The sequence below is a fragment of the Manis pentadactyla genome, chromosome 18 (assembly GCF_030020395.1).
Source record: "Manis pentadactyla isolate mManPen7 chromosome 18, mManPen7.hap1, whole genome shotgun sequence".
Lineage (NCBI taxonomy): Eukaryota > Metazoa > Chordata > Mammalia > Pholidota > Manidae > Manis > Manis pentadactyla.
In genome coordinates, this window is record NC_080036.1 from 29,204,892 (window position 1) to 29,217,885 (window position 12,994).

General features: G+C 40.5%; 1 long non-coding RNA gene across 1 annotated transcript; it reads left to right on the top strand.

The window, feature by feature from the left end:
* Positions 1-1,106: 1,106 nt before the first annotated feature.
* Positions 1,107-10,339, top strand: LOC118935608 (uncharacterized). The gene is made up of 3 exons (XR_008994678.1): positions 1,107-1,672; positions 2,041-2,145; positions 9,117-10,339. It is a non-coding gene; the product is annotated as an uncharacterized LOC118935608 (long non-coding RNA).
* The last annotated feature ends 2,655 nt before the right edge of the window (positions 10,340-12,994 follow it).

Consider the following 12,994-nt stretch of genomic DNA (forward strand, 5'->3'; position numbering starts at 1 on the left):
GTGGGGGGGGGGGGTGGGCAGGGGACCAAGAGGAGGGAGTTCTCTGGGGTCTCATTCTATAAGGACACTAACCCGGTCATGAGGGCTCCATCTTTATGACCTAATCACCTGCCAAAGGCCCCACGTCCAAGTACTTTGAGCGTTAGGATTTAACCTGTGAATTTAGGGAGGACACAAACAGTGAGTCCACAGCAGTCTGCTCATGTGTCCCCCCTTGCAGGACCGGATGCACACCTGCCCTGCCCATGAACCTGTAAATGGTGCCTGTATCCTCTTAGGTCAAACCCGGATGCTTCTGGCTACCAAAGCCCTAGCTGTGGGCCGCTTGCCCCCTAAGGCCCGGCCTCCCCAAGGCGATAGGGTGGAAGTAGGAGAGGGAGCGAGAGGGGAAAGGTCAGCTGGGAGCGTGGGAGGACTTAGCAGAGCAGGACGTGATCAGGGTTTGGGTCCAGACACGAGCGGCGGCCGGTGTGGAGGCAGGAGCTCAGTCGGGGGCCTCCCACCAGGCGAGGAAGGGCAGGGCTGGGGCAGGACTTGCGGGCTCACTGGGCGGCAAGTGCGTGGAAAGAAGGAGGGGCCGAAAACCATCCCCTGGTGTCCGGCTTAGGCAATGGGACGATCGGTTCTGCGATTCACGAAGGGGAGTAAATCCACGAAGACTGGGCAATTCGGGGAGGAGGTCACGAATGGTTTTGGGTTTTGCGTTTCCACCGGGCGTCCCGAGGGAGCTGTTCAGGGAGCAGCTGAACATGCAGCTTACAGAACAGAGAGAGCGAGGGACCTCGGTAGACAAGCGGGGGCTGAAGCCCTCAGCGGGGTTCTCGGGAGACTCGGGGGGGAGAAAAGCAGGAGCTGAGGACGGACCCGGGGCAGGCAGAGGAAGAAGAGTCCGGTGCTGTAGGGACGAATCCCAGCCTAATCAGAGGACTTCCAGAAGGAGGGAGCTGTCCAGTAGAGGCCGCAGGGAGACCAGGTAAGATGAAGAAGATGGATGCGCCGAATCTGGTGACCGACAGGCCGCCGGGGCCTTGCTGGGAACTCTTCCACCGCAGCGGTGGTGGGAGGAGAGCAGGGCGCAGAGCCTTGCCGTGTGAGCGACAGGCAAAACCACGCAGGCGGGAATAAAAACTCACTCCCCACACCGAAGGAGTACGAGACCGTGAAGGGAGGGCTGTTCTGCTGGGACTGTTCGGGCGGCTTTTAAAGATTGGAGATGTTCGGCTCTGTGATGAGGGGAAAGCCGACCGAGAGGTTGAAGACAGAGGCCAAAGGGGATAATGGATGGGATCTGGATTTTTTGAGAATGTGGATATTTCTCCCGGTCCAGGCTTTGCTTTGGGGATTTCATTTGAGCCCAGGCTGACTGCTCAGCACACACCTTTTGCCTGCATCACATGCCCTACCGAGTCAGACTTAGTAACAGTCACGGGGTCCCCTGCAGGCTCCCTCTGACTGGTCAGCAGGGACCTCCTGGGGTGCCCGGCTACGAGCGCATCTGCCTGTGCAGCCAGGTGTGGCACAGACCGCCTGGTCAACGCGGCTGTGCTGGGAACGAAGTGTTGCCCTGTGACTCTCCCTGCAGACCGAACCTTCAGACTGGTTCCTCCACTTTCATGCAAGGGGCTGTTTCTGTGGCTATTCCAGAACAATGCTCTATTCAAATCTTTAACAGGTAATAAGTAACCCTTTAGAGATACCGCAAAGACCATTAAGAGAGTCTGACTTTTATTTTAGTCAGTGCGCCCCAGGAGTCTCTTTGCTATGTCAAAATAGAACACATTAATTTTACTTCTGAAACTTGGAAAGACTCCACTCACAAAGGAGATACCATCAGCCTCCTTTGATCGCTTTTGATTTCGTCCTAAAGTCCCTACGGGCTGTTCTCCCTGCCCTGGGCACTCAACCTACTTCTGGCCACTCCTCTTCTCATTCACATATATCCACACAATTTGTTGAGTCTGGCCTGTTTCACCTTCCCCTTTCCTAACCCGACTCGGCCTCCTAATAAAACTAACAGTCCTTTCAAATCTTGTCCCCCAGATTCACCCATTCTATGATGCTTCAAATGCCTACAATCTATTCCTCCTCCTAAAATTACCTATGAGATGATACACGTTAAGCTTTCAGAACAGAGTCTGGCACAAAGTAAGTACTCATTAAGTGTTGATATTGTTATCTTTGTTGTTAATATGGTGTGGTGAAATGAACTGTGGCAAGGGAGTCAGGAAAATTTGGTGTTCATCTCATACACACAACACACAAGCGCACGCGCACACACACACACAATCAGTATGTCAGAAGGGAACTCGCTGATTTAAAATAATCCATGAATCAAGAGGAAATCCCAATGAAAATCAAAATATATTCTGAACTGGATAATACAGGAAACACATATCTAAACTTGGGAGAGGATGCTGAAACTGTTTAGAAAGTCTTAAATGCATATATTAGGGGAAAACAAGAATGAAAAACAATCGTCCATGCATCCATCTACGGAACTTAGAAAAAGAACAGAAAGGTAAACCCAAAAAAGGAGAAAAAGGGGAAAAACAAAGAGCAGAAATTAATAAGCTATAGAAATATATCATAGAGAGGGTCAGCAAAGCCAAAGGCTGTTTTTCTAAAAAGACTAATAAAATGGATAAGCCTGTGTTAAGACTGATCAAAAGAAATAGAGAAAGCACAAATAGCAAATAGGAGGAATGAAAAAGGGGACATCATTTCAAATTCTACAGATATTTAAAATAATAAAAAGTACACTGTGGATAACTTTATACAAATACATTTGAAAATTTAATGTCCTAGAAAAACAGATCAAAACTGAAAGAAGATGAAAGTGAAATGTGAGTAGTCCTAAATCTACTAAAGAAAGAAATTTCATCTGTAAGTATGAAATTTCATTTTTCCCATTGAAGAAAATGCCAGTCCCCCATGGCTTGACTGGTGTATCATACCAGACATTTTAGGGTGTGATAGTGCCAGTCTCACACAAACTTTTTGAGAGGATAGAAGAAGAGAGAAGACATCCCAACCTGTTTTAGGAGGCTAGCACAATTTTAACACCAAAACCTGGCAATCACAACACAAGAAAGGAAAACTACACACCTATATCTTTTAAAACATAGGCTAGAAAATAGCAACCAAAATATCAGCAAACCAAATCCTGGTATTCATATCTAACCCAGGTTTCAGGTTGATTAACATTTGAGAATCAATCAATGCCATTCACAGCATTAATAGATTTAAGGAGAAAAATCACATGATCCTTTCAAGAAATGCAGGAAAACTGATAAAATGCAGCATACATTAAAAAAAATAGTAAACTAGGAATAGATAGGAATTTTCTTAATAGAATAAAGGGTATCTACAAAAAGCATACAACAACCCTCATATTTAATGGCAAAATATTGAAGACTTTCCCTAGGATTGTGAACAAGGAAAGGGTATCTGCTATTATTTCTTGTAGTCAAATTGTCCCAGATTCTTAGCCTGTGAAATAAGGTAAAAAAGGTAAAAAGTAAAGCTTAGTAAAGAATAAATCTACTGTTATTTGCAAATGACATTTTATGTATTTAGTAAGTCTAAAAGAATCTATTCATAAGCTATTAGACTAAGTGAATTTAGCAATGTCACTTGTATAAAAAATCAGTATAGAAAAATAATCAATTGCATTTCTATTTACCAGCATAAAGCAATTAGAAAATGGAAGTTTAGAAATGTTACCATTTGCAATAGCATCGAAAAACATCAGCTCCCTAGGAATAAACTAATGAAAGATTTGTAAGAACTTTACACAGAAAACTATAAAATATTACTTGGAGAAATTAAAGAAGACCCAAGTTAATGGAGAGATATACCATTTTCATAGATTGGAAGACTCAATATTATAAATGTGTTACTCCTCCCTGAACTAACTTATGGATTCCAATTAAACCAAATTAAAATCCCAACAACTTTTTCATATCTGTGGAAATTTACAAGCTGATTCTAAAATTTATATGAAACACAGAGGCAAGAATAGCCAAGACAACACTAAAGAAGAGCAAAGTTAGAAGACTTACTCTCCTGGATATCATTATGTACCAAAGGACAATGTTTAAGACAGTAACATTTTAGCACAAAGATAGACAATAAGACAAAACTGTAAGAGCAGAAACCAACCCACACGTATATGGACATTTGACTTATGACAAATATGGCACTTTGGGAAAATCCTGCCCTTGAAACAAGCAGTGCCCTTTAAATAGTAAGAGATTCATTACTCCTCTCCCACCCCCAAATCTTGACTTTTACCTCAAAACATCTGCGAAAACAAATTCCAGTATATTGTTTTAAATGTGAAAAATTGAAGCATAAATTCATGTCTGTGGGGAAGGCAAAATTTTCTTAAATGGGATACCCCCTTCCCAAACCCCCAAATAATTATAAAGGAAAGGATCAATTAATTGAAGTACATTAAAATTAGAAATTTAGATAACATAAAGTGAGAAAAAAGGTAAACCACAGGGTGTGAGAAAATATTTGCTCAACATGTAATCATCAAATAACTTGTATCCAGAATATAGAAAGAACTCCCACAAATCAATAAAAAAGAGCAACAACCCAAAAAACGATGGTTAAAAAACTGGAACAAGCACTTCACGAAAGATGTTAGACGTAAGGGAAAGAAACAAATAAAAAGCTTCTCAAATCATTAGTTATCAGGGAAATGCAAACAAGAATAACCACGAAATACCGTCACATGCCTAAAATTTAAAGTACTAAAAATACTGATTGGTGACAAGGGTATAGAGTAACTGTAACTCAAACACTGCTGGCAGAAGTATAAATTGGTATAACCGATCTCAAAAACAATTTATCATTATTTACTAAAGCTGAATATGAAATCCACTTAAATTTAAGGTAACGTGATTCACTCCTTAGGTATATAAATATGAACATATGTGCAACGAAAGTCACAAGAATTTTCTTAGAAGCATTACTCATCATAGTCTAAACCTAGGAACACTCCAGATGTCCATCAACACTAGAATGGATAACAAATTGTGAAATAGTCATATAATAGAGTAGAATACCTTATGGGAATGAAGGTGAGCGTACTGCTGTCACATGTAGTAACGTGGACTATCTGACAAACATAATGCTGAACAAAGGAAGCCAGACACATGACAGAATAGGTGCTGTTTGACTCCATTTACAAAAGGTTCAAAATGTAACTATGGCATTAGGATTCAGGGTAGTGGCTACCTTAGGAAGGAAGATGGAGATAGTAATTGTTTACACAGCTGTGTTCACATTATGATAATTAATCACACTGTGCACATGTTTTTTTCATATCTTTATGACTGTTATACTTGAATAAAATTGATTTCAAATTAAAAATCAATGTTGGGTTTTTTAGACCATGGCTTAAAAATTCTGTTATCAACTCTACTCAAATGCTCTCACATCTAATGTAGCTTCTCTTGAGCAAATCCCTAAGGGATGAAGGGGATTTCTGGCTTTTAATGTGATTTCAGGAATGGGAAATAATTCTTAGAAGGTATACAGGAGTTTTCCAGATCATTAAGGGCTACTACCAATAAATTTTGAAGTTCTCAGGTGAAGAGACAATTTCATTCGCCCAGCACCTTTCAAAGACCTGACCCAGCTTCAGGCCAGGGATGGCAAATAGGTTTCACTAACTGTGCCAATGCCAAACTATTAGTAATGGCTTCCTGGAACCAATGTGGGAGAATGCACTCTGAGTCCAGGGTCAATGGGAAAGATTCTGTGATCAGTCAGCAATGGGTGCCATGTGTGCCAGAGACCAAGTGGTGACCCGGGCAACATACAATGTCATCTGAGGCCTCAGGGTGCCACGAACACGGGATCATGGCTGCTGATGCCAGACACTGAGTTAGGAACATGGTTTGCCCAGGGACTCACCATAGGACCAAGAGCTTTTCAGCTAATATGGGTAATAGGAGAGAAAAGTCAGTGAATCAACCTGTAAAACTAATCACTGTGGAGGAAGTAATGTTTGATGGAAAGGAAGATAATAATAAAATATTAAAAACAATAAAAAATAATAGTTGGCAGTAAGTCAAAGTGAAATGGAAAGGGAACCAGAAACAGTACTTATGACCTAGAGTCTACACATTGACTTTTCCCAAACAAATGTTCCATAGAAAACTGCTCTTCAGGACATTTATAAGGAGGTTTGCTCCTAATATTTGTGAGACCCAGGTCAAGAGTATTAATTGAATTCACATATCATATGAAAATGCTTAAAAGCTATAAATTAAGCCAACATACTATTAGATAAAAATGTGTTCTGTGTATCTACTTTGGCAAATGTACCTTCAAAATGATAAAATTAAAAAATGTGTAAGCAGCTATGGTCTTTCTGTGATTGAAAGGTGGCAAAAATCAAAGATGATGAATGTAATGATTATTTGTGCATTTCTGGCTGTTCTGTTGATGGTCCAGTGATGTTTGGGTGAGTAATAAAGTCATGCACAGCTAATCAGTTATTTTCTATTTATTCCATAACACTTATTTCCTTGCCTTCACTTCAGCAAAATCAAGCTTTATATAACATGCATTTCATTGATGAAAATGCCAAATTAGACATTACTAATATCTTTAATATGTCACTGTAACTCTTGGATTTAAAAAATTATTTCAATTTGGAGAAATGTTGCTCTGCTGGGTCAATAACAACTGTAATTGCCAATAATATTCTCAAAGCAATATCTAGATTTGGAAACAGACCAAGAATTTTACATATCAAGTATATTAGGCTATGCAACAATGGGCTGCATACATAAAGTGATGATTATTGCAGAATTTTAATAAAAACATTTAATCAGATATTGTTAATATTTATATCATGATTTTTGTTATCTCCCTGAGGAATATCTGGATATATATATATATATATATATAGTATTTCTTAAGTTCTAACATATATTTCAATGTTGAGATATTCTATAGAAAACCGAAAAGAGCAACATCATGTTTGTTTCCAATTTCTCCTTAAATGAGGCCACATGTTGATATACCTTGACCAGAAGGTGGTCTCCATAGATATCAGTTTTAGGATTATTTGTAAGTAAAGCCTCTCCTTCAGAATCATGCAAACTCTGCTGTTGCCATGTTCTGATATCCTAATATTTTTTTGGATTTTCACTCTTTGTCGCAAATTTCATATGCAGTTTCTTTTAATGTAGAAAAACATTTTCTCTAAAATAAAAAAATTAGTACTTTAAAAGCGAAATCATTTTTTTAAAATAGACTTTTGCTAACAATTGTAGTAGCTAGCAACAGTTTATATGAAATAAACTGTGGATAGTGCAAATTCAAAATTATTTCCATATTCCAACAAATGCCATGATTTTTTTTCATTGGAGGGTTTTCTGTTGTTTTGTTGGACTCTTTGTGGGCATTTCATATCTAGTCTAAATTAAACCTAATTGCCTCAACAACAATTAGTTGGATTACTAATTTGTGTCCTGGAATGGTTGCAAGGTCAAATCTGATATATTTTCATCAAGATTGTTCTTTGAGCAGACTTAGAAAAATTGCAGTGGAAGAAATAAACTATTCCTCTCTCCTTTTAGACTCTGTTACTGGGGCCTAAGAATTAAACTGACAAAGACTGATTAACAGGAGAAAAGGCACACATTTTATTTTATGTAACTATTTTAGTTTTGACATGCAGGAGGGTGTATATATAATTATATATACGTAGCCAGTTATTTCACTAGCAAAATGAGTTTTTCTGGGAATAGCAGAGGAATTGCAATTTGAGACAAGCAAACTATGGCAAGGCCGAAGAGATAAAATCAGCCTTTATTAGGATTTTAGGAGGAAATTGGGGAGGGTTGTTTTAAATTAAAGTTCATTGGAATATAAGATAGTTTATCAGCGATACTTCAAAAAAAAAGTTCTTTGGAGGAGAACAAGAGTTTGACGTTGTGGAAGTTTCTCATTGGCTGCAAGAGGTGGTTAGTGTGTTGTTAATTGGAGCAGGGAGAGATCTTCCCTCTTTTCCTTAAAAGGAGATAAAATTGCTGTGTGAAAAGTGTCCTCCCTTGTCCAGGTAAAGAATTGTCTTCTGTAGGAGTTATGCAGGTGGGCTGTGTGTGAGAGCACCCCCTTCAGGGCTTCCTGACTCCATTTTAAATGGAGTTTTCTTTACTCATTTTCACTGTATATAAAATGCATGTTGTATAAAACTAGAGTCTTCATATATGCACACTCCACATCTTCTTTATCCATTCAGCCGTCGATGGGCACTTGGGCTGCTTCCATGTCTTGGCTACTATGAATGATGCCGCAGTAAATACGGGCATTCATATATCTTTTTGAATTAGTGGTTTTGTTTTCTTTGGATGAAATACCCAAAAGTGGAACTGCTGGATCATACAGTATTTCTATTTCTAATTTTCTGAGTAAACTCCATACTGTTCTCGATAGTGGCTGCACCAGTCTACAGTCCCACCCGCAGTGTACGAGGGCTCCCTTTCCTCTCGTCCTTCCCAGTCTTTGTTATCTCCGTCACTTTGGCAGTAGACATTCTAGCAGACGTGAGGTGATAGCTCACTGAGGTTTTGATTTGCAATTCCCTGAAGGTCAGGGATGTTGAGCACCTTTTCATGTACCTGTTGGCTATTTGTATATCTTCTTTGGAAAAAGAGTTCTCAACAAATTTTGACATTATTGACATTATTTATATAAAACCACAATGTTTTAATGTGAATTAAACTTTACAAAATGTTTGTGAAAATATAAGTATTTGCTATTCAAACACAGAATATCCATTTTATACCAAGGTAGGGAATTGGTATGTTATATAGCACACAGTACCTCTAGACTAACTTATATGCTGTATATAGGCATATAAGCATAGTTTTAATTATTTAGTATTGTAAAATGTTCTCCAGCCATCCTGTGCAATTGTCAGCTGCTATCTTGCTAATTCCTGCTGGAACAATGAACTGGAAAGGAAAACAAGGAAGCTTAGTCCTGCCAGGAAAAGATTTTGTTATGCAAAAATGTATTGTATTCAAGCTATCAGAAGGATTTGACAAGCTAATTTTTTTCTCTTACCTAAGCCTGCTCCCACTCAGATCTTCTCCAGACTCCCAGCTGGTGTGGATCATCCACACTGGCAGCAGAGCCACCCACGGGCCTTCACTGTGTTTTGACACAGTCACCTTTGTTTTTGAGGAGGCCTGGAAAGGGAGGCAGAGGAGCTTTTCTGCGAGTCCTGCCGTGTTTTGTGAGACACCAGGTCCAGGGCAAGGATCTGGGACTGGTACAGAGATAAGCGTTGGGCAGAAAGAATTGTGTAGTCAACTCAGTTTGGCAAAAGCTAAGTTAGAGCACAGTTAAGCCATCTTTACTGCAGAGGTTCTCAGAGCCTACAAATGTTAGAGAAGCTAACAAAAGGGAGACGCATCTGACACAACTGAGAATCTTCAGAAGTGGGACAAAGTATGAAGCTCATCCCACGCAGATTTACCCTCAAGATCCTTTGTTCTCGGAACATCTCACAGGACCGGTGCTCCGGGGAGCATAGGGTAGGAAATGCTGTTGCTTCTCAGCGCAAGGGATTCCTCTCCTCTCCGCAGAAGGATGGGCAGGAGAAGAGGCCCCCCTTCAGGGCAGCCCGGCCTTGTGAAGAAGCTCTTCCCTCCAAGCCCCAAGAGAACTGCCCCCAGGATTTGGGAAGGGCTGAGAAGGGGAGGCTGAGGTCTCCTCCTCTGATCTCTTGCTTAGTCTCCTGAATTGCTGACCTTTTCCTATGCCACCAGAGCAAGGGCAAAGAGGGTTGGAGCGGGGTGTGCGGGATGGTAAGACACAGGAGGGCCGGGACCCCTCATGGAAGTGAGACCCCATGTAAATACAAGGGCCCAGAGGTTGCCACAGAGAGCAGATGAAACTGGGAGCTTGAGTCTCCCATACCACCAGGAGATGGAATGAAGAGGGACAGACATCCTAGGAAAGCCACACGAGCCACCAGCTGGGGATCACTGTGAAGATGTGGCCTGGTTTCCTAATGGCCCCAGTGCTAACTCCTTATCATTGTTTGGCAGAAAAATAGATATGCGCAGGCTGGAGAAAGAATAAGGCCAGTGAAGCCCACTGAATGGGACTCGAAGAGTTAGTCATTTAAAACTAGAAAGCCAGAAAAGACACACAGTTAATGAGTTAATGAGTTGGAGCTCCAAAGGCCAGGAGTAACTTGGAATATCTGGATACCCCCCAGATAAAGAAAAGTATCCCGGCGCAGCCCACGTCTTCATTGTGTCAGTTAGATGGAGCCATTGTAGGATTTACTTCAGCCTGCTAAAAGGCCCAGCTCATCTTTCACTTAACCTATAGGCTGTTTTTTCCTCCTCCTCCAGTGCCTAATCAAGTGATTTGAAACCTGGGCAGGAGATGAGCATCATGATTAATTTAGCAAACAAGCCCAGCTATAAACAGCATGTAAAAACAGGAAAGATTCCACCTTAAAGCTAAGATTGCATTTTAAAACCCACGTTTTGATGCTCATCAGGGCCAAACCAACTGGAAATGGTTTGTGACAATTTAAAAAGGAAAAAAGGGGTTCACCAAGACTTTCTTTTTAGATAGGTATGCTAGACCTACTCTTAGGAGAATGCTGAAGGCTCCGTGCTTTGATGTCAAAGCAATAAATTGGACCTGTGTGAAGAGTAATCTTACCAGAAGAGTAGTGAGTAACGGGTTCCCGGCAGGCTGGGCACAGGCTCTGGTGAGAAGTACACGGTCTCTATTTTTGGTCTTGTTCTAATCAGCCATTAAACATGATTTGAACATGTGAATTATTGATGTGATGATCTTTCTGGTTTTTTTGTTTTTTTTTTTAGATTGTATCATTGGAAGGCATCATTCACACTGTGGATTTAAAATAGATTTAAAATTTTAGTTTAAGATGTAAATCAATTTATTGCTGTGCTATTTTATAATACAGAGAAATACATAAAATTCTTCCCTCCCACCCCACTCCACCAGTCCTTACCCAATTTGTCTCTGTGGTGATAACCATTACTAACATCTCCTATGTGCAAAAATCATGAAGAGTATCCTCCAAACATATTGATCTGTAACTTGCTTGCTTCCTTTAGCAATCGATTGTAGAACTGTAGGTATCTTTCCATGTCAGGAGGTAAAGATGTATCTTTATGTTGTTTCCAGTTTTTCACTATTCCTGACACCTTGCAGTGAATATCCTTGCACATAGACTTCTTCACAGTGGGAGTGCTTTGAACACAATTTCTAAAAGCAGATGTGCTGAGTTATAGGTATATGCATTCGAGTTTTTCATCTATATTAGCTCCAAAACTTTGCTAGTGGATCCTCCCAACTACAGCACACCTATTTCTGAACATACTTATCAACACTCTTCTTTCAGTCTGACAGATTTAGAGGTGAAAAGCAAATCTACGGCTATTTGTGGCAGCCTCCGAGATGGTCTCCAAAGACCTCAACACCCTTGAGTTTCCTCTCGCACTGAATCAGAGCTGGTCAGTATGTCCATGCCCAGCTGCATAATTTGTAAGACTCAGAGAAAAATGAAAATGTGGGGCTTGTTTAACAAGCAGGAAAAATTGCCAGCAGGGATACTAAAGGCACTACAAGTGAAGCTTCCCATTTCTTCTGCAGTCTGCCCCTTTACTCCTCACAGTGTTTTTTATTTACTAGTTAATGTCATCTTAAGCAAAGAAAAATTAAAATGTTAAAATTAGCACAAAATTTACCATTCATCTTTACATGGGCAACGCCAGTTTCAAGTGAAAATATGAGCTCATTGAACTCACATGCGGAATCACCAAAATCGCACCATTCCTGTTTCATTGCTTGTACACGCACACGTCATTTTTTTCTTACCAGAACAGTGGAAGTGATGCACAAAATTAACTTAAGTCTTTTAATTTTACTTAGTACATGCACACTCTCCCAACACCCTGGAAGCTGGTGGCTTCCCAAACATGCTGACCTTGACCTTGCTTTGAGTCTCATGAACTCCCACTGGAATTCTGGGCGCTGCTAACAAAATATGCAGACAATAGCATGTGTCTCCTCTGCTCATGTGTACACTCCATCGCTTCGATAGACCTCACTTGTAAAAGCCCAAAGATAAAATTATTACAAATATCAGTCTGGCAATAACGGAGTTTCAACCAAGTGCAGGGCTGTTCTGAATGTGACTGCCCAGGTTGCCTGCCTACGAAGCTGGCTGTGTGTGACCTGTGAAGTCTGGTGGAAGTGATTGGTGAAGACCCAGTCATAAAAGTCACCGTAACTTCTGCTTTACTCTCTTGGACTGCTTGCCCTGTGGAAGTCAGCCATGTATTTTGAGAACAAACAGCCCCATGGAAATGCTTACTGAAGCCTTTTGCCAGTAGCCGGCACAGATTTGCTGGCCATGTGAGTAAGGCACACGGCAAGGGGTCCTCCAGCCCCTTTTGCACCTTCAGATGATTGCAGCCTCTGTGAGCATCTTTCCTGCAACCTCGTGAGAGGACCCAGAGCAGAATCACCCAGCTGAGCCGCTTCTGAATTCCCACCTGTGAAACTATCGGAGACAATAAATATCTATTGTTGTTTTTAGTTACTAAGCCTTGGGACGACTTGTTGCACTGCAGTAGATAAACTACAACGATGCTTTAGTTCACGTTTTCTTTAATTTTAATAGGATTGGTATCTTTTTGCATAGTTGATGGCTATTTTTTTCCTTTGTATTGCTCATTTAATTGGTTTATTTGCATTGGCTTGTTTATCTTACTGACATATAAACAGCTAAACCAAGGAAATCAGCCTCTCTTGGTCATTTGTACTGCATGTCTTTCACAGTTTATGATTTATTTTTTGACTATGTTTTTCATTATAGAAATTTAAAAATTTTGTGGTTTAACTGATTAATCTTTCCCATTATACCTTTTAGATTTTGCTTCAAACTTACTAAAAGCTTTCCTCATTC